Source organism: Aulonocara sp. 'chitande type north' Nkhata Bay, linkage group LG4, assembly GCF_057382095.1.
Source record: "Aulonocara sp. 'chitande type north' Nkhata Bay isolate Kocher_YH1m ecotype deep benthic linkage group LG4, A_spYH_male_GT1.1, whole genome shotgun sequence".
Taxonomy (NCBI): domain Eukaryota; kingdom Metazoa; phylum Chordata; class Actinopteri; order Cichliformes; family Cichlidae; genus Aulonocara; species Aulonocara sp. 'chitande type north' Nkhata Bay.
In genome coordinates this window covers 734634-753274 of record NC_141347.1, presented here as the reverse complement: position 1 = coordinate 753274, position 18641 = coordinate 734634, and the positions used below count along the sequence as shown (strand labels likewise).

At 41.3% G+C, this 18641-nt stretch overlaps 1 protein-coding gene across 5 annotated transcripts in view; it reads right to left on the bottom strand.

Annotated features, from left to right (window-relative positions):
* hoxb3a (homeobox B3a) overlaps positions 1-18641 on the bottom strand; it is a 108619-nt gene that overhangs the window by 45464 nt on the left and 44514 nt on the right. The window contains exon 1 of one of the 5 annotated variants that reach the window (XM_086287837.1): positions 12732-12993. The exons of the other annotated variants lie outside the window; for them this stretch is intronic. The gene's annotated coding sequence lies outside the window, so the exon portion shown is untranslated. Of the gene's footprint in view, positions 1-12731; positions 12994-18641 lie in introns of those variants that run through there. 5 annotated transcript variants of the gene reach the window in all.

Here is an 18641-nt window from a genome sequence, read left to right as displayed (position 1 = left end):
GACAACTTCACCCAAACACATAAATCAAACGCAAAGGATCCCCCGACCTCCCCGCACAAGTCTACATCACTACTACTACTACCACCAGGCTACTACCGCTCCTGCTGCTATAAAGTTATTTATCGTTTCCATCCAAGAACTCACGCACCGCTCTGGCTACTGTGCATACCCATTGCAGCTCCTTCAGTCTGGGTCTCCTCAGTGTGCCCCCTTCCCCCTCAGCCCCGCCGGTTACGGTCTGATTTTTGCAGCCGCAGAGCAGGCAGGAGTGGACTAGTCTAAAGTTGCCCAGAAAGTGATGCAAGGGCCGACTAGCTTAGCCAGCTAGCCTGTACGCCGAGACAAAGACAGGAGGCCGCCTCCAGAGCCCCTAGAGCCCCCAGAACAGCTGATGAGCGGTTTTTTTTTTCTTAGAGGAAGAGGAGGCTGGGGGAGAGAAGGGGAGTTCTGGCTGCAACCAGGACTCAAAATACCACAATATGGATGGAAGCTTTTCTCTGTAAAAGTTTAAAAGGAGCGACAAAGAAGCAGCAGAAAAAGGTGTGCAACAAAGGCTGTTGGCCCATAATTTATCAGAATGTGAAGTGGATGTGAACAGCAGGTTTTAGACTCTAGGGAGATGGAGACATAGAGAGGGAAAGGAAAGGAGGAGCGCGAAATGAAACAAGTGTGTGATTTTCTCTTTCTCTTTTTAATAAATACAGCAATACTGCAGCATATAGTTGGCTGTAAACATTCAAGGATTAGGATAACGAAGGCATTTGTTTTTCTGAGACTCCATTGCATCCTACAGCTAACAGGTCTACTACTTTTTACGAAGATGGTTTTTTTTTTTTAAGGCTGAGAGGGTTTATGGGACCTGATGCTGCTCACTGCTAGGCTTCAAAGTTTCGCGGTGTGCAAAAAGTTTCGTGCTTTTCGGCTTTCTCTTCTTATCTCTGCCGGGTCTGGCGGTGAAATCACCAGACCAGTCTTGCCCCCCCCCCCCCACCCCACTCCCCCAAACTTACACACACACACACACACACACACACACACACACACACAGAGTTTTTTTTTCAGAAAACATATGCACACACTGAGTCTTTAGAGATACACGTTTAGTGAGATTAGTTGGACATAAAAAATCTTTTTCTTTTTCTGCTGCAATTTCCTTAGTGCTTGTTTTCCTCTGACCTCGGACATGATTCAAACACAACTGAAACACATCACACCTTGCTATATTTTTTCAATCCTGTGCCTAACAGGAAAAGCTGAAAGCTCTCGCTGAAGCACTCATACAGTGACATATTGGATAACAGCTTTCTAAAAGTGACCTTTGACCCTGGAGCAGCAATGGATAAGCTCTGCAATGATCAACCAACTGGTCACAACTAGAATTCCAGTTTCTGCTTTGAACACTGACTCAGACTCTGATAACCGTTAGCACTCAGCTTTATTTTAAGTTGCAAGCATGAGCAGTCGAGGCAGACTCAATAAGTCAGTAGACTTTTAAAGTATAGGTCTTCAGTCAGCAGCAGTTATTTAAACAGCATTTCCATACTGGCACTGGCAAATTTATTTTAGTTAGAATGTCATTGATAATATGCCTGCAACCCACCTGTTTCTATAATTATTCAAACTAGCTTGATATTTATCTATTTAACCACATCGCAATGATTTTTTTTTTCTTTGTCAGTGTTTGGTGTCAGCTGTGAGGTTTTAAATAATCTCTGTCTATGATGTCAGATAACTCTGCCGGTAACTCTTTTGTGGAGCTTTCCATGACGAGGTACCTAAGAACTTTAAAACAATCTGACCTTACCTTAAACAAGCTATAGATAGCTTGTTTAAGGCTTGTTTAAGCAGATCTGCTGAGCACATCCCCCGTGTGCATCCACTTTCTGGATTTGACATCATGTGCAACTTCAGCGGGCTTCCGGCCACTTGCATTCTTTTCAAATGATCACAGTGGTTAGCATTTTATTTAGATAGCAAATGGAGTCACAGAAGAGAAGCTGCTAGTTCATGCTTTCTAAGATGAAAATATTAACATCAGAATTTTGGCATTCTGATGTCACATAATGATTTACTGTTTGTCGGAATTAATTTATATCTGATTTTCTTCCATGTTTGCTCATTTTACTCTAAAAGATTCAAAGTTCAAAACATTATTTCCACAATAAACCCAAAATTAGTCAGTTTTTAAATTTCACACATGCTTTGTTGAATAAAAATACGTTTTATCACAATGACACGCACCTTTCTCTAGAACAGATGGAATACCTGTTACACTCTGGGATACTTCCATGTCCATAAGGACACCCACTGCCATCACCACCACCTTCCTCAGAGATCAGTCAATGTCCATACTCTTTGTGTCCAAAAAAGACTTTTTCATCAAGTCTATTTGCAGAGTTTCTTCAAGTGTAATGAGCTCGAACAGCCATGCAGCATTGATACCGACATCACAGACACAACAACAAACCTAGCACTGCAACACATTTCATCTCCTCCCCTCTTGCAGATGACATACCACTTTCAACACCATTTTTCAGAGGGCAGATATGCACCAGGGAAAGAAACAGAGAGAGAGAGAGAGAGAGAAGTCTTACATGTTCATCTGCTTCCAGTTTGTTTAACTAAGGAGTGGGTCTCAGAGGGGGTGAAAGGACTTTTGGTTTGTTTCCCATATTCCATTCTAAATTTAATGCAAAAACAAAATGCCTGGAAAGTTAAATTAATCAAATTCAAACAATTCAAGTGCATGAACAAGCATTTTTTTTAAACATCTCAGCCAAGGAGCATGTTTGTGTAACTGTGCCATGTGGAAAATTACTAATTCATATCTTTGGTGTTGTTGTTTTATTAGTAAGGTTTACAACCACAAGCCACTCTGTGAGAAAACGCTAAACCTCCATAGGTGTGTACAGCCAAATTTGTAAAAAGTGTTTTTTATGTGAACTAAAAAATATTAGTTCACATCTTTGCTGGTATGCTATTCACCTAGTGAATACTTTCTTGTCATTCAGGATTGTGAAATCTGAATAAACCTACTTAATGTCTGTTGCTGTAGACACATAACTGAGGCATTAACTCGTCCTGTGTACAAAAGACCTGTTTGAACTCTATGTAAACCACGTGCTTCTGCTGAAGCTGCTTTCTGCTTCATGGCCCCTCAAATTCAAACAGGGATTATGCACAAACATATCCAACAACAAGAGCTGAGCTTAACAAGTTCTTACATCCCTTATACCCTTTCATTGTATGATTTTTTTCTTTTCTACACTTAGCTACTTGTATATCATTTTAGCCCAGTGTTACTCTCCTTTACTGCTCCAGGCAGGGTCGCACAACTTCCCAAAGAACTAACCCCATTTCACTAAGAGTCCTAAATCAGAAACTCATACCATCAACGCCTTCCTTTGACACGGAGTTAATCTTTATCAGAGATGCTAATCTTTGACCTCAAACTAAAAGAAAGCCCTGACACTAGGAGAAGGAAAGAAGGGGAAGGGGGGTTCTTGGGGTTTACCAGAAGGTATGATGTGGGGGTCGAATTGTTCTTTCTGCTCCTGGGCCATGAAAAGTGCCAAGCTCACCAAGCCTGTCAGGCATAGGTTGAACAGGGATGGATGTGACCTCCCATGCAAGTGTGTGTGTGTCTGTTGGGGGTGGGGGAGTGGCAGGTAGTATTCACAAAGTCAATGGTTAGCTAATTACCTTTTTACCTAAATGTGTAATATTGAACAAAAGCTCATCGCATAGGAAAAAGCTGGCAGTTAATGATACAGTCAGCAATGTCTCAAAAATTTCCAAGATTTTCCAAATATTTTTTTTTAAATGTAAGATTTCACGTATACCTATAAATATCAAATTGCTCTTAACAGTATGTAGACTGTAGGTACGAGGGAATAAAACCTGGCAGTTATAAAGCAATTACACTGTAAATGTTACTCATGGGGAAGGAAAGGACATACATTACTAATAGTGGTGCGGGCTACTGAGCATATTAAACGCCACTTCTTACATTGTAATTAAGCATTACTTTTAGATGTGTAGACTTCCTGACTTTTATCTAAATTCATAATCAAACACCATATAATATAAATACTGCATATTAAAATGAAATTGTTTATCTGTAAATATTACATTCAAATGTAATAGATTTCAAAAGTGACCTAAAATTTGAGTCAGTCTGTAATTTGTAACGCTTTCATTTTGATTCATATGTCTAATAGGTGGAAGCTGGTTATATTTTATTTTTAATATTTCTTTATTCACATCTAAGACAGACGCATAGATGGTGATTATATTGGTCAGTATTGTGCACTGCGGAAACCTGTTACAGGTAGTGACATGCAGGTATGTATGTATACAAGACATACAAGACCCACCATAAATAGTGATGGGTGGGTGGTGGGTGGGGATAATGGTGGTAGTGGGATTACACAGTCGGTTCTTTCTGGATCATATGCTGAAGACCAAAAATAATGACATCACAGAGTTTTGTACCGCATCAATATTTAACTCACTTTGACATAGATTATTTATTAATGCAGAATAGAATGCTGCCACTTGTAGAGTTCCATTAGATTTGGTGTATTATTATGGATCAGAGGAGAATAAACGTAAGGTCTCGTTTGACCATGTTTTTTGTAGAATTTGTCATTGTTGGTATGTAGGTTTTCTGGACATGCAGCCATTGTGGCTGCCTGTTGGTCAAAAACAATCATTTTCTGCATTTGAGAGTTAGTCCATCTAGGGACAGAAGCATTCAGTGATATGTGTCTATAGTAATTTGTGGTTTGGCAGGGCTTTCAAAATGGATTTTCCTAAGTTGTTATTATATAGCTCTGAGGCCTCATTACACTGAATGTTGAACAACCTGCACCACTATAAAAGGCCTGCATCCATTTCCTGACAACATGGTCCTCTTATGATGCAAGTTTCAGAAAAAGAAGCCAGTGACTGTAATATAATCGGGCCACTTGGCCTAGCAGCAGACAGTAGTGTGTTACAGCGGGAGAAAGCAGCTTTATGGATCTCAGCCAGACCTGTCAGGCTTTATACACAGCAACAGTGTTAGTTGTTCTTGCCCCTACTATTTTACTATGATTGGTATTCTGCCCATACTTTGTCAGTGATACACGAGGAAATCGATTAAATCACAGCTGTGCTAGACTTGCTGTGGGTTTTCATAACTTTTAAATCTATATACCTCTATACTTAGCAAAATACTTCAAGGTAAGTCCAGAGGATCTAACCACTGTTACACGAGATGGCATAAGCAACTCAGATTTAGCCTGGATGATACAGGGTGGGAGTATTTGATATGTTCAGCATTTTAGAATATGGCCGTTTTTTAAACTTGATTAAAATCATATATATCAGTTGACATTAGATGTAAAAATACACAAGAACAAACAAGCTAGGATTTTTGAAATAACTGCTTTCTTAGAAACAACAGAAGACAGCACTTTTGCTTTTGCCTTTCCAGACTGGTGGATGTGAGCTCTCAGGAATAGCTCTTCTTATAGTTACCAAACCTTTAAGTGTTTCTCTTTAATAATAATAATAATAATAATAATAATAATAATAATGATAGCATAGTATACTAGTGGGCTGTTTTCCTTGGATGAGTGCAGTTATTATATCTGCAGTTCATAAACAATATGGAGACTACATAAATGAATAAAGTCACAGTTTTGACTCTGAAATCTTGTTCTTTCGCAATAAATGTGTTAAGGGGCTCAAGAACTGATGGTTGTATGGTAAATCTATATTTAATGCACTTTTTTATGGACCTTAATTTCTCACCTCAGCCATTGTATAATTTGATTGTGATCCAGTTTTGCTTATGGTGTTTTCATATCCTTGTGATCACTCAATAAATGGACCCACGTCTTGGTGTAAGGAGGAGAAAGGCAACGCATTAGACCAAATGATTTCTGTTTGTAGTTATTTTACAATAGTTGCATTTGTAATTCGACGTCTATTGATAACCATTTCGTTTAAAATTGGTTGGAGCTAATATTTTTGTGGGGCCAAAGGGTGAGATGGGGGTTGATTTTTTGAGTAAGCAATCGTCACACTATCCCAAATTTCGTCGTGGCTAGCATGCATCTTCCTTCTTTATACATAGCAGCCATGCCCCTAATCGCCGAGACTCATTCTCTCTGTCCCACGCACGCACGCTAACATGCACATACTAACACCTCACTTAGTCTAGCAGGCATACTGCTTTCCAAATGTGGGGCGAGTGAGCAGGGAGGTTGAGAAAGTAAGAGACAGAGTTCGTCCTATTTTCTGTTACCAATTCGGATGCATCTGTCTTCAGCTGCCTACACGCACGCGCGCACAGAAAAAGTGTTGGCTAGCAATAGAGCTTGCACGCGGTTTCACCCTATGGATGCCTGTGCGAGTTTGAGAGAGACCGCGGTCACACAACAGATAATTAATGACATGTCGAGCGGTGGAGTGTGTGGAATGGGGACGCCTCGGGAATAAGCACGGGGACACTGAGCAAGAAGCAGCCCGACAGACCTTACCTGCGCTCTTGGCGTGTCTTTCCAGATGGATATCCTCCTGGTGTTCGGTTTTTTCCTGGTTTCAGTCTGTTTTGGACACGGACGGACACACTAGCTACAGTTAGGATGACCACTGAATCCTCTCCGAAAGGCTTGGGCGTATTTTCTTTTAATTAATTGTACTTAAATACAAGCAGTCGCTCCTAGAGGTTGGAGTCCAAAATGGCACTAAAACGTTATTTATGCCAATTAAAGCCGACGTTTAAACTGCACCGTTACCTGTTATTATAGCACTGGTGAGCTCATTATGGCGCTTCTGTGACACGGCGTAAAGGAGACGCCAATCGTTTGCATGACCGGTTTGGGAAAAGACATAAATCTGGAGCGGCTCTGCTATAAATCTCCAGCAGTCAAGCCTACCTACAGCAAGCACGCTGACGGAACCCGCTTGGTCTGGGGCTCGCGGTGCGACTTTATCCTAAACGACACACCGCATGCACGCGCTCACCCCCTCCGCCTTTTGCTGTAAAACTCCCCTTGTAGCGGGCTGGTACGTTCCTGGTCAGAGCCACATCCAGGGCTTACGTTTGTCTGTTTTGTCGTCCGAGTTGACACTGTCCACCCCACTAATGTTTGGGAGACTGCTGAGCTCCGGTGGGCCTCTTTCTGAGCTGGACTTCAGAATAAAAACGGATAGAGCTTTCCTGGATTGAGGGTGACGCTGTATTCCCTGGGCTGCTTTTCGCTGCTCCTTCCCCTTTCTTCCCTTCTCTTTCGTTTAACTAAAAAGAGGGTCACGCAGTCCTCCTTTTCCATTCTCTATCTTCGTCTTCATCTTCCCTCGCTCTCTTTGGTGCAAGCTAACCAAATTCACCATTATTATTATTATTATTATTATTATTATTATTATTATTATTATTATTATTATTATTATTATTATTATTATTATTATTATTATTATTGCTACTACTAGCAATGAGTAACCTTGGTGAGCTAAAACCTCTGCAGACCAAAGCAATCTACGTTTAAGCCTAAAACACGTATCTTCAGGCGCGTCGTAACTGCTTCTTTGGTTACCGCTGGAATATAATCTCTTCTCTCGGCGGTCCCTGCTTTTCTGGACAGACGGCTTGACACTGTGAACTGTTCCTGAAGCAGTTTGCAGTCTGACAACCTAGACAACCTGGGGAATCTGGGAGGGAGAAAAGGGAGTTCTGGTTTTGTTCCTGTCCAATAAGGGAGTGTGGTTAAGGTGCACCAGAAGGGTTAGCGAGGTTCACCGTAACCTGCCTGTTCATACTGCCTGCGCAAAGGCCAGATGTTGGTTATTACATGGCGTCAAACTGAGCGCGATCAGAGGAGAAGAAGAGGGAGAAGGAGGCCGAGAGAGCAGAAATTCCGCTGTGATTTGACCTGCGCGTTCACAGAGGGGAGCCATTTCCACCTCGCTTGGTTTTACACAATTAGTGGGCGATTTTAGCCTATGCGCAATTACTTTAAGATCTCCGATGTATTCATTATTAATGTTAAGGTTCAAAAGTTGCATACAACCACGCAACCAAGAGATATATATGTGTTCAAATCTATGATGTTGATGTGATATACAAACGGTGACTAGATATGAAGCGCTATAGCAACAGTATTCTAATCTACTTTGCACGTGTGGATTTTAAGTCCTGTTTATCTTTACTTGCGCCGATACAAACAGATGCACTTGCCCCCCCCCCCCACCACCACCACCACCACCACCACCACAGACACAAATTCACGCTTGTAAAAGGTACGTGTGTCATCTGCCCACGCTTGTAAACATGCCCTCTACACACACAATGAGAGATAAAGAGAGAGAGCGCGCGAATGAGTACATGAGAGACAAGTTCAATTACACAAAAGTAAAGCCGGTATTTTTAGTTTTCTGTTATGATAGAAGAAAGAGAACGGAGAAAGGAAATCAGTTCGCGCCTGCTCTCTCCCTCCACTCCTGGTGGAAACATTTCCGCCTCAGCAGCTCGGGCTGTCTTATCGCGCTTGTGCTGGCTCTCCGGCCCGGTTCAAATGGGTGATGAAGGGAGAGAAAAAAATGGAGCTCTCGGGTTTTGGATACGATTTCAGCGTCTCATTTTTCACAAGCTTCGAATCACTACCTTCACGCAGACGTTTATAAATTAGCAGAAGGATTCTTACTGATTTATTTTCAAACGGGTAATCGTCTCCGCGCAAGAAAGAGCTCTGGAAGTACCTGGCGCGCGGAGCGTGAGAGTGGTTAACTCCGGCCAGTAAGAGATATGGGGCTTTCGGTTTATTATTATTATTATTATTAATAATAATAATAATAATAATAATAATAATAATAATAATGAGATATCGTCGTGCTTACATTGGTTAATTGTGTGTCTGTACTGTAATAAATCTTTCATGTTAGGGGTCCTTTAAAAGAATGTAACCGGTTTTTGTAAACATTATTTTTCCCACGCTAAATCTCTCCCTCGTTAACGTCCATCAGCTGCAGATTTATGAGGCCGAGTAGTCCTCGGATTTATGTTTTGACTGTTTTCGAGGAAACCCTACTCTTCTCTGTCTTTCCATTTCCATTTTCGTTTCGTTTTTTTCCCTTGTTTTTCGCTTTACCCGCTAGCAGGCAATTAAACTGAGATTTTCTGCAAGCGACTATTGAGCACGATGTATTGGAAAATACAATTAAAAATGTAAAAAAGAAATCAGTTTAACTTTAGGCACCAGTCTTCTGCTAGAAGTGGGACACATTTTGAGGACTGTTCAGTTCGTCAGTGCTGCTTCTTCATTTGGATTTCATTTGCATGAACAGAGTATTTTAAATACACTTTATGATTATTTTTTTAAATGTGGTCACAACAAAAACATTTTGCTATGTAACATACATATGTATAATTTCACAAAATCGCACTGTCTCTATACGGATGTATGTGCCGCACAAAGGTTACATGTCATTTTATTGCGTTAATATGTGGCTACTATATCTCTAGCTTGTGTGTAAATAGAGAGGGCGTTAAAACTGAACTAAATATTTTAAATACAATTTTTAAAAGAATGATTCACTCTTTTCAGATTGGTCGCTCCCAGGACTGAAAATATTTCCTGCTAGGGAAAAAGAACAGTGAAGCAGTCAATATGGCTGCCAGTCTCAGCAATGAGTGGGCAGATGCCTTGTGTGAGGTCTTGTGTCTTGTGCCTACTTGCTTTTGCTTCTCTTTAAGATGCGTAGGATTGTACCTTGTCTATGAACATGTGCAATAAAAGGATGCTTCAATCACAGTGAATGTTAACAGAAACGTAGGACGTAAGAGCAACACAAGAAAACAAGCAATGCACCGATAAAGGACGAAAAGGAAGGTACTTCGACAAACTGCTCTTAATGAGAAATAATACGCGTATCACAAAAACCGCGATCGACAACACCAGTGATATTGAAACATGTACTGTAATATGATAACGTTAGCTTTGAACATCTGTTGAACATCTTTTGTACAGTTGCGGACTCTCCGTGCATAGGTATTTCACATTTGGTTAATTGGACAAAAAAGACAGTTAATAGTTAACATAATATGATCAAATATTGTCTTTACTTTTCTGACCATTGTAATTATAGAGTGGAAAGCAAACCGTGAACAAATGCTTATTTTTTATTCCAATAGCATTTTAGCTGCCTCTTTTATTCTCTGCTAAAACGAGCTGCCAGTATTACAATTGCCCTGCAGCGGGCTTCGGTGTAAACATTAATTTCAGCGTCAGTTATTTGTGGTCTTTCAATAGAAGGCACGCCTCAGTAACACATTAATGCCTAATATTAATTTCTTTCCACATTTGTATTACAGAACATAAGGCTACATAAATACCGGACCGAGTGAACACAGTTCGGTCTCAGAGAAGTTAAACGTGGATAACAGCAGCAGCTTGAATGGATGTCAGACAGGGCGCAATATCATTTCTCAGGACCGTTTCAAACATTTCAATTATTTCAGATGAGTCTGAGCTGGAACTATCTTGTCATACCAAACATACTTAGCTGTGGACACATGGCTGAGATAAAATAAGATAAAATATTTCAAGCACTATTTCAATGCTGCATCGTCATCTAAATACATGTGTGTGTGTGTGTGGGGGGGGGGGGGGGGGGGAGGGGGGGGGTATTGGGGGTTGGTGCCACAATCCACCCCCTTTTCTGTCTACAGAAATGAGGCGAGATATTGTTTTTGACAGGGCTGCGGAGAGCAGGAATACACATCTTGAAAAGCGCCGCCTTTTGTTGCTGCTGTCGTTATTATGTGATGGGAGGCCGGCGGAGAAGCTCTAATTTGGTTAAGCTAAGGTTTACACTGCTGCTGATGGCCAAGCGGGGAACGAGACTACTGAAGGAGAGAGAGGACCATGCTGCAAAGGGGCCCGGCCTTAATTGTAAAACGATTCGAGGGGCACATCCATCAGTTCCAATACCAACCCTATTGTTTTGTAATTTGTAATAAAAATATTAATAATATTAATAACACTAAAATCTGTAAAACAGTCTTGCAGTTCATTGTTTGCAATGCTGCAAATGTATCACACCAAAACAACGCAGCAAGCCTAGTACACTGTCTCTCTCTCTCTCTCTCTCTCTCTCTCTCTCTCTCTCACACACACACACACACACACACACACACACACACACACACACACACACACACACACACACACACACACCTACTGGCAATGGCAACGACAAAAAAATGGAACATCTCATAGTGTCTGACTTTCCATTACAAGAGGGCACACGAAATGCACCCAGCTTAATAGCAGACACGTGTGAATATAAACATGGATGGGGAAATAGAGAGGAAGGTCCTCCCATGTCTGCATCTTATTTTGCTCACCACATTAGAAGCTCTGACTCACGGTGGAGGATTTGAGCCAAAGCAGAGACACTGAGCTCTGACATGTGTAATGGCGAACAGCTCCATTCCGACGGGCATCCACAGAAAATGGGCAATAAGGAGAAACAAAACTTTATTTGTTGCATTAAGTTAAAGTTGATGCCACATAGCGCCTAACAGTAGATAATTTAAAATGTACAATAAGATGCAGTTAGGTTTGTTGGTACGTAAAAAGTCCATCTTCACTGCAAAGCCTGTTTCAGTGCAGAAAGCAGCCTAATGATTGCATTTCATTTACAAACCAGGGACTTAATGAAGATCAACAAGGTTTCCTTGTCATTTCCATCTTTAGTCCGAATTCCTTGGCTGAGTTACTTGGATTCATTTCTGCCTCCCGGCTAGATAGATGAGCTTTTCCTGGCCCATTGGTCTTTTTTATGAGATTTCATGCCGGCCGAGCCGTGCCCCGGTGTGCCAAATTTAAACAAATCTCTCGTTAATTGGTCGTCTCAGTAATTCAAGACCTGAAAGCTACAGCCAAATACTGTCATACTGAAGCGGGAAAACCCGAAACGCCCGGAGTAATAATTAAAGTGTAAAAAAACAAAGCTAAAGGACAAAAAAGAATAAAAAAGAAAGAAAACACAGGGGCGTGCATGGGGGCCGAGAAGGACGAGAGAGATTAAGTGGAAATTAAGCCGGAAGAGGAGGAAGGGGAAAGAGGAGCCAGTGGCGCAGCCGTGGCGTGAACTCTTCCTGCTCTCCTTCCTCTTTCCCCTGTACCGTCGGTCCATCGACCGTCATTTTCCCCAGCCGTCTTACACACAGCGCAGGAAACCGTGATTTATCGTGGGCAGCGCCATAAACAACAGCGCTCCCTCACAAACACACAACAGCAGCCCCGGCCGCACGCTGACACCGAGCCTTACAATAAATCAAGAGAAGTAGCTAGCTGGGAGAGAGAGGGGGAAACGAGAGAGAGAGGGAGGGAGAGGGTGAGAGAAAGAGAGAGGGAGAGAGAGAGGAATGGACAGAGAGTCAGACAGATAGAGAGAGATGTAAAAGCAGACATGAAGTGATGGACGAAAGATGGAGAAGAATATCCAAGTGTTTCTTAAAATATAAACAGCCGTCGGCTAGCATTGCACCGCTCTCTCTCTCTCCCTCACTCTCTCTCTCTCTGGTTTTCAGGCTGCTCGGCTGCACGCTACAACCCATAAACAATGGCTGATGGTGATGATGATAGGTGGGGGGTGATGTGTAAACAACACGACAGAAACATGCACGACATAAAAAACACACGGCGAAAGACGAGTATTTGGGGGGCAATATTTACCACGATGTTAAAGTAGCCTATGATTCACAGAGAGGGATGCGGGAGAAGGCGGCGCAGCGGCGGAGAAGATGAGGAAGGAGTGTGGTTTCCCCCCATGCAGTTCCTTTCCTTCCGCAATACTCACGGTGTCCACAACGACCCGCAAGATACACGCCCGTCCAAATTTGTTTTATTGCAGCCTCCCTCTATCTTTTCTCTTTCCCTCTCTCTCTCTCTCTCTCTCCCTCTCTCTCTCTCTCTCTCTCACTCACTCCCCCTCTCTCTGTTGGTGTTTCTTGGTGTCTCCTCTTTTCCCCCTCTCTCCCCCTCTCTTTCTATTTTTTCTTCTCGCTCTCTTTCACCGCTGTTTTTTTTTTTTTTGGAGGGGGGGGGGGGGGTGAAAGGACAGTTCTACGTCAAGAGCAGCGGCACGTCTCGCCGTTATATTCCTGACGAAAACATATCTATTCTACAACCTCTGCATTAATTATTTAATGAATCACGTGATGTGTTGTTCGGGGCGGGAGGTGTTTGGCGGTAGTGGTGGTGGGGGCTCTCTCCGTTTGTGGGACCCACACGGGCCCGTGGATGCATGCATGCATGCAGGAGTCCAAATGAAGTCAAAAAAAGAAGAAGAAGAAGAAAAGGAAACACTTGTGTTGACTTTTCAGTCGGAGGATGTTCGTGTGTAGGGTAAAGCAGTGGAGGCCTGGGACAGACACACAGAGGGGCCGATAAAAGATGAATTCGTCTTTTAAAAATGACTGCACGCCTCACACTCGTTCTTCGTTATTGCTCACTGTCATCTCTTTCTCAGCTCGCCGTCAGCCGACCAAAGAAGCGGGATTCCTTCCGTTGCTCCGTCTTACATTTGAGCCTGTGCTATATTTCAGTGTTTCTAGAAAAAGGAAATACCCGATGATGGCGGCAATAATTTATCAGATACACAGCGCTGGGGGGGGGTATTTTTCTTGTTTCGGTGTCATATTCACTCCAGTCTTGAAGCTAAACTAAATATTTAACGGTAGCAAAGACTACCTGCCATCTGTGTCAGTGAGAACAAATTTCCTCAAATCTGTTTGTTTGATAATTAGGACAGACATCCTGTTAGGCGTCTGGAAACCCAAAACTAAATATAAGGCAGGCTTTTCTCCGAACTCTATAGGATAATAAAATTCAGAATTAAATATTTTGCTTGGACTCAATTAACCAACTTCACCTTACTTTTTTAAATCCCATTAAGAAGATTTTGGTGCGGTGGCGAAGTGCAATTCGATTAGAATGAGATTTGTATTACTTATTTCGAGTTCGGTAAAGTAGCAAAGAAGAGAAGAGAGCTCTCACAAAAACAAAACAAAAAAAGAAAGAGACCGCAGAGGAAGAAAGAAAAGAGTAGATGAAGAAACAGCGAACTGACAAAACCCCCGCCATGAGGCCGACTGAGCTGCAACAATAGAACGTTGGAATCCTTCTATTGCGGGCTACCAAAGCTCGAGCCGACTCCAGCAGAACAATAGAGACTTGGAGTAGAAAAAAAATGTTGAGGCTCTGAAGGCTAACCTAGCTGCTGAGTAGCAAATAAGAAACACTTCAAGGTCAAAGCATGGGCCTCGGGATCCTCAAGAAAGCGCTGATTTTTCCGCTCATGGCGATGGAGAGACTTTTAAAGAGCTTTTAGAAAATCATCCATTAAAACATAAAGGATCCTCTTTTAGGGACTTACCAAAACCGTCAGGGAAAGGTAAAAATATTTCGATTTCTATTCAAGTGACACAAAAGAGCAATATTGGCAAACAAAGAGTAGCTTTCTCAAAAGTGCAGTACAGAAATGCAACTGGCCAGTTTGCTTTTAAAAATGCAATCTACCCATGACACGTCTCCAAATAATTGGCAAAAGGAAACAAATGTGGCTGTAAACTATTAACAGTGACAGACCTGCTTGGACGTGTATTTATTTCTTCTTTCTGATGCACTAAAAACATGCAGATACTCCTTTAAATATACGCTGCCAGCACCGCGGAGATTTTTACCCACAACAAGATTGAAATCAAACATTTGCCGTGGTGATGATGGCGTCTTTAATGACGGCCATAAATTATAGCAATCACAGTTTGAAACAACAGCTAAGATAAGCAGCAGCGAAGACCTGGGCCGGCCTGACAACAGCCATAGAATCAGTCCTGTAAACTTGGCACAACCGCATGCAAAGCCATTACCGCAAAACACCAAACCGTTTCAAAACGTCCCAAAAGCGACGGGCGGAGGATTTTTCACTCATCTGCATCTTTATCCATTCATATCATGAGAACAAAATGACCCATGCATTATTTTACATTTATACTCCTCGAATAATTCACTTATACTCAGCATTACAACACAACACCGCGCGATCCACGCCAGCTTCAAATAGCTAGTTTAAGATTTATCAGTAGAACTGAGAGTCGGCACTTGAAAAGACTGTAAAAGAGTTCTTTGAGATCCTGGGGCTTTCTAGGTCAGTGATGGTAGATAGACAGGTAGATTCTTCCTCGTCGTTAATGATTAACTAAGTTTTGAATAAAAAGAGAGAAATCTTTTGTTAAGATGGATAATGGCCTGAAAATGAAAGTGCCGAGATGTGATTTATCGCTCACATATTCTAGGTGAGAAAATGTATAATAATAATAATAATAATAATAATAATAATAATAATAATAATAATAATAATAATAATAATATCAGTAGTCGCAGTAGTAGTAGTAGTAATAGTAGTGGGAGATGTGTGTGAGAGAAACAGGGGAGACAATGAGAGGGAGAGAGAGAGATTGATTTAGCCTGCCCCGACACGTTGCCTTTTACTGCGCCTCGTAAATCTGTCTCGAGATAGCAGTACGCATACAACCATTTCCCCCCCTAATATTCTTCTCCACGTGCGAGACGTGAGGTCTTCCCTCCGCTCTGGGATTAAAGCGGTGACGTCCCCGGGTCAGTTTCACGAGTATAGTTTTAAACATCCTAAAACAGAAGTACTATCTTCTTTTACTCCTCCTTCTTTGTCTTCTTCTCTGCTCTATATAATGAACTAAGTCACATTATTATTTATGGCAACATTATTATTATTATTATTATTATTATTATTATTATTATTATTATTATTATTATTATTATTATTATTCAGAATCCTGTTCGAAACTCGCCTGCATGGAATAATTAGAAAACACAACCACAACTGTGTGGCCGTTTATGATCAGACTGGTGGGTTAGTGGTTCACTTTAGTTCATTTTAAAGGGAAAATGGAAAAAGTATGGATTAGTTTCATATTGTAGTCTGTTATGGCTTCACAGTAATTTATATCATATAAGATATTAGCGAGCAGTTAATATATCCACGTACAGTTGTAATATCAATAATAGAGCGTGATATAAACTGCAGGGTTGATTGATGTCTGTCAGATTTTCACTTTACAAGACTGTGAGGAACAAATCTGTAAAAACATCAAAATGGAATGGAATGGAAAACTGGACAAAAAAAATTAAGAGCAATATTTTTATCCGTCAAATTCATGGCCAACTTTGCTTAATGTGTGTTTGTTTTTTAGGAAAAATTAATTAAACTCAAAGTACAAGCACATGATGGTGGTCAGAGAGTCCGTAAAGAAAGCATCCAAAAGGTAAAAACATGCAAAAAGCATAATTAGACAATTATTTATCAGATCTTTTATCATACACATTTGATTTTTACTATCATCCTTACTGACGATAGACAGTTATAGTGACCCCCCCCCCCCCCCCCGCCCTGTTACGGGGTATTTAATGCAGCATTAACCTGCACAAGCAGCGACAGACGCACACAAAACATTTTGCCACGAACGCGCCATTTGCAACAATATTATAATGCTCAGACTTATTTTAGAAACAATGATAAATATTATAGCCTGAAAAAAACTGATAATACTACAAAATGTACCTTATTTACAACTGTCTTTGTTGCCTCTGTGAAGTTCTAGCTATATTTAAAGACACATTATTCATTGAAATCCTCACTGTGGAATTGAGGGTAAGCCAGCGTGTAAATGATTGAGATCTTTAGAACATGCCACTCAGATATCTTTTTTTTCTAAAATGCTTGAAAACGATTAGAAGTGACTTATAATAAACGTAAACAAACGGCAGATTTGACCATATCCTCATTCTTACGTGTCTCCGATTTGCTGCTCTCAGTGCGCTATTCCAACTATACTTTATATGAAAAGGCAGTGAGTCTTTGTCATTAGGATGCTGCAGTAAAAAGTAAAGAGAAGTTGGTTAATCCAACAGTATAAATAGGCTTGTATGGGCCTGATTCTCCGCCATTAGTCATACAGGCAACAGAAACCTATTTATCACTCACATGTAACGGATATGAGAGCTGCATGCTGTATCGTACAATAGTAACTTCATCAGATTGCAGGCCTGCTTGTCTTCAAATTTCACTGGAAGTCTGACAACACTTGGTCACAAATTGACACGTGATTTCTTCATTATACATTTATTATCAGGGACGGGAACATTGGAGTTCAATACGAGCCAGCTGCAGAGCTGAAACAAAAACCAAGCAAACAAATGATTATCAAAAGTTGTTTAAACCCCATTAGAATCATCATTCCATCATTCCTTTTGTTCTGCAGCGAAGTCCACTCGAAAGCTCTTCTGCCGTCCTTGCTACTAATAAAGTTATTAGTGCTGATAAAGGCAAGACACTAGCAATTTCTGTAATTCTTCATTGCCTGGCTTAACGATATAATAATATTTGAGCTCGTGATTAATTGGCACATTATTGAAAAAAAAGTATTTAATTATTTAGAAAACCCTTTGACTAACCAGGCACGGATTGGAATCCACAAAGAGCGTGTATGCGCGTGCTGCTACTTGGCAGCCGCTATTTGGCTCTCTCTTTTTAATACTTAATACGTGTCTACTTTTAAATGGCTCCCCCGCACGCGCTCATGCACGCGCTCAGCCCGTGCAGCACTAAAAGCCTGGCAACCATATATCTCTCGTGACGACCTCCTCCTGCAGCCCGCGCGCCTACACTGTGACCTCTTCGGCTCCTCGAGCTCTCCAGAATAATAAATTTCTCGGGCAACGTGGATGCTGGGAGAGAGAGAGAGAGAGAGAGAGAGAGAGAGAGAGAGAGAGAGAGAGAGAGATGACGGGGAAAAGGAGCGGGCGATTTGTCTAGCAATTAGCAAACGCGGGCCATAGAGGGAGGGAGGAAGGGAGGGAGGAAAATACAGAAGTTTGTGTAACTTTTGTGTATCTGTGTGTGTTCCAGTCTATGACGATCGCTGAACACATGCGCTCATATTCGGTGCCTGGCACCTGATGTTCCACTGCATGTGTGAGTGTTCTGTTTCCTGTGCAAAGCTGCTGTTGAAACATCAGTTCCATCGGTTGGCTCAGAGCCTCCAAACAGCGTGCAAAGCAAAGAGCTGCTTGTCTGTAAACTGCAGGTCACATCTGTCTGTATGATCCCCGGCTGTTTCATGCTTTTACTTTATAGTTATTTACATGCTAATCCCCCTGACACTACAAAATAAGTCTTCTTTTGGATTAAGTGAAGCATCAGGAGCAAGTAGTCAAGCTACAGAGAAAACACTTCACACAAGCATACAGGTATAAAGTATCTTTCAGTAAAGGAAAGCTCAGCAGACCTTTGCGATATAAGAGAGATACTGTTTGTTTGTTTGTTTGTTTGTTTGTTTGTTTGTTTGTTTGTTTGTTTGTTTGTTTGTTTGTTTGTTTGTTTGTTTGTTTGTTTTTCAGTGAAACTGCAAGAGCTCAAAGTAGAAATTACATTAAGTCACTTGAAGAATTGGTCCTTTATGAATCATATTATAGTATTTCAATATCCATTAACACTCAACATTAACATCGAGGGATGGGTCAAGTTTGAATTTCCCCACATAATTG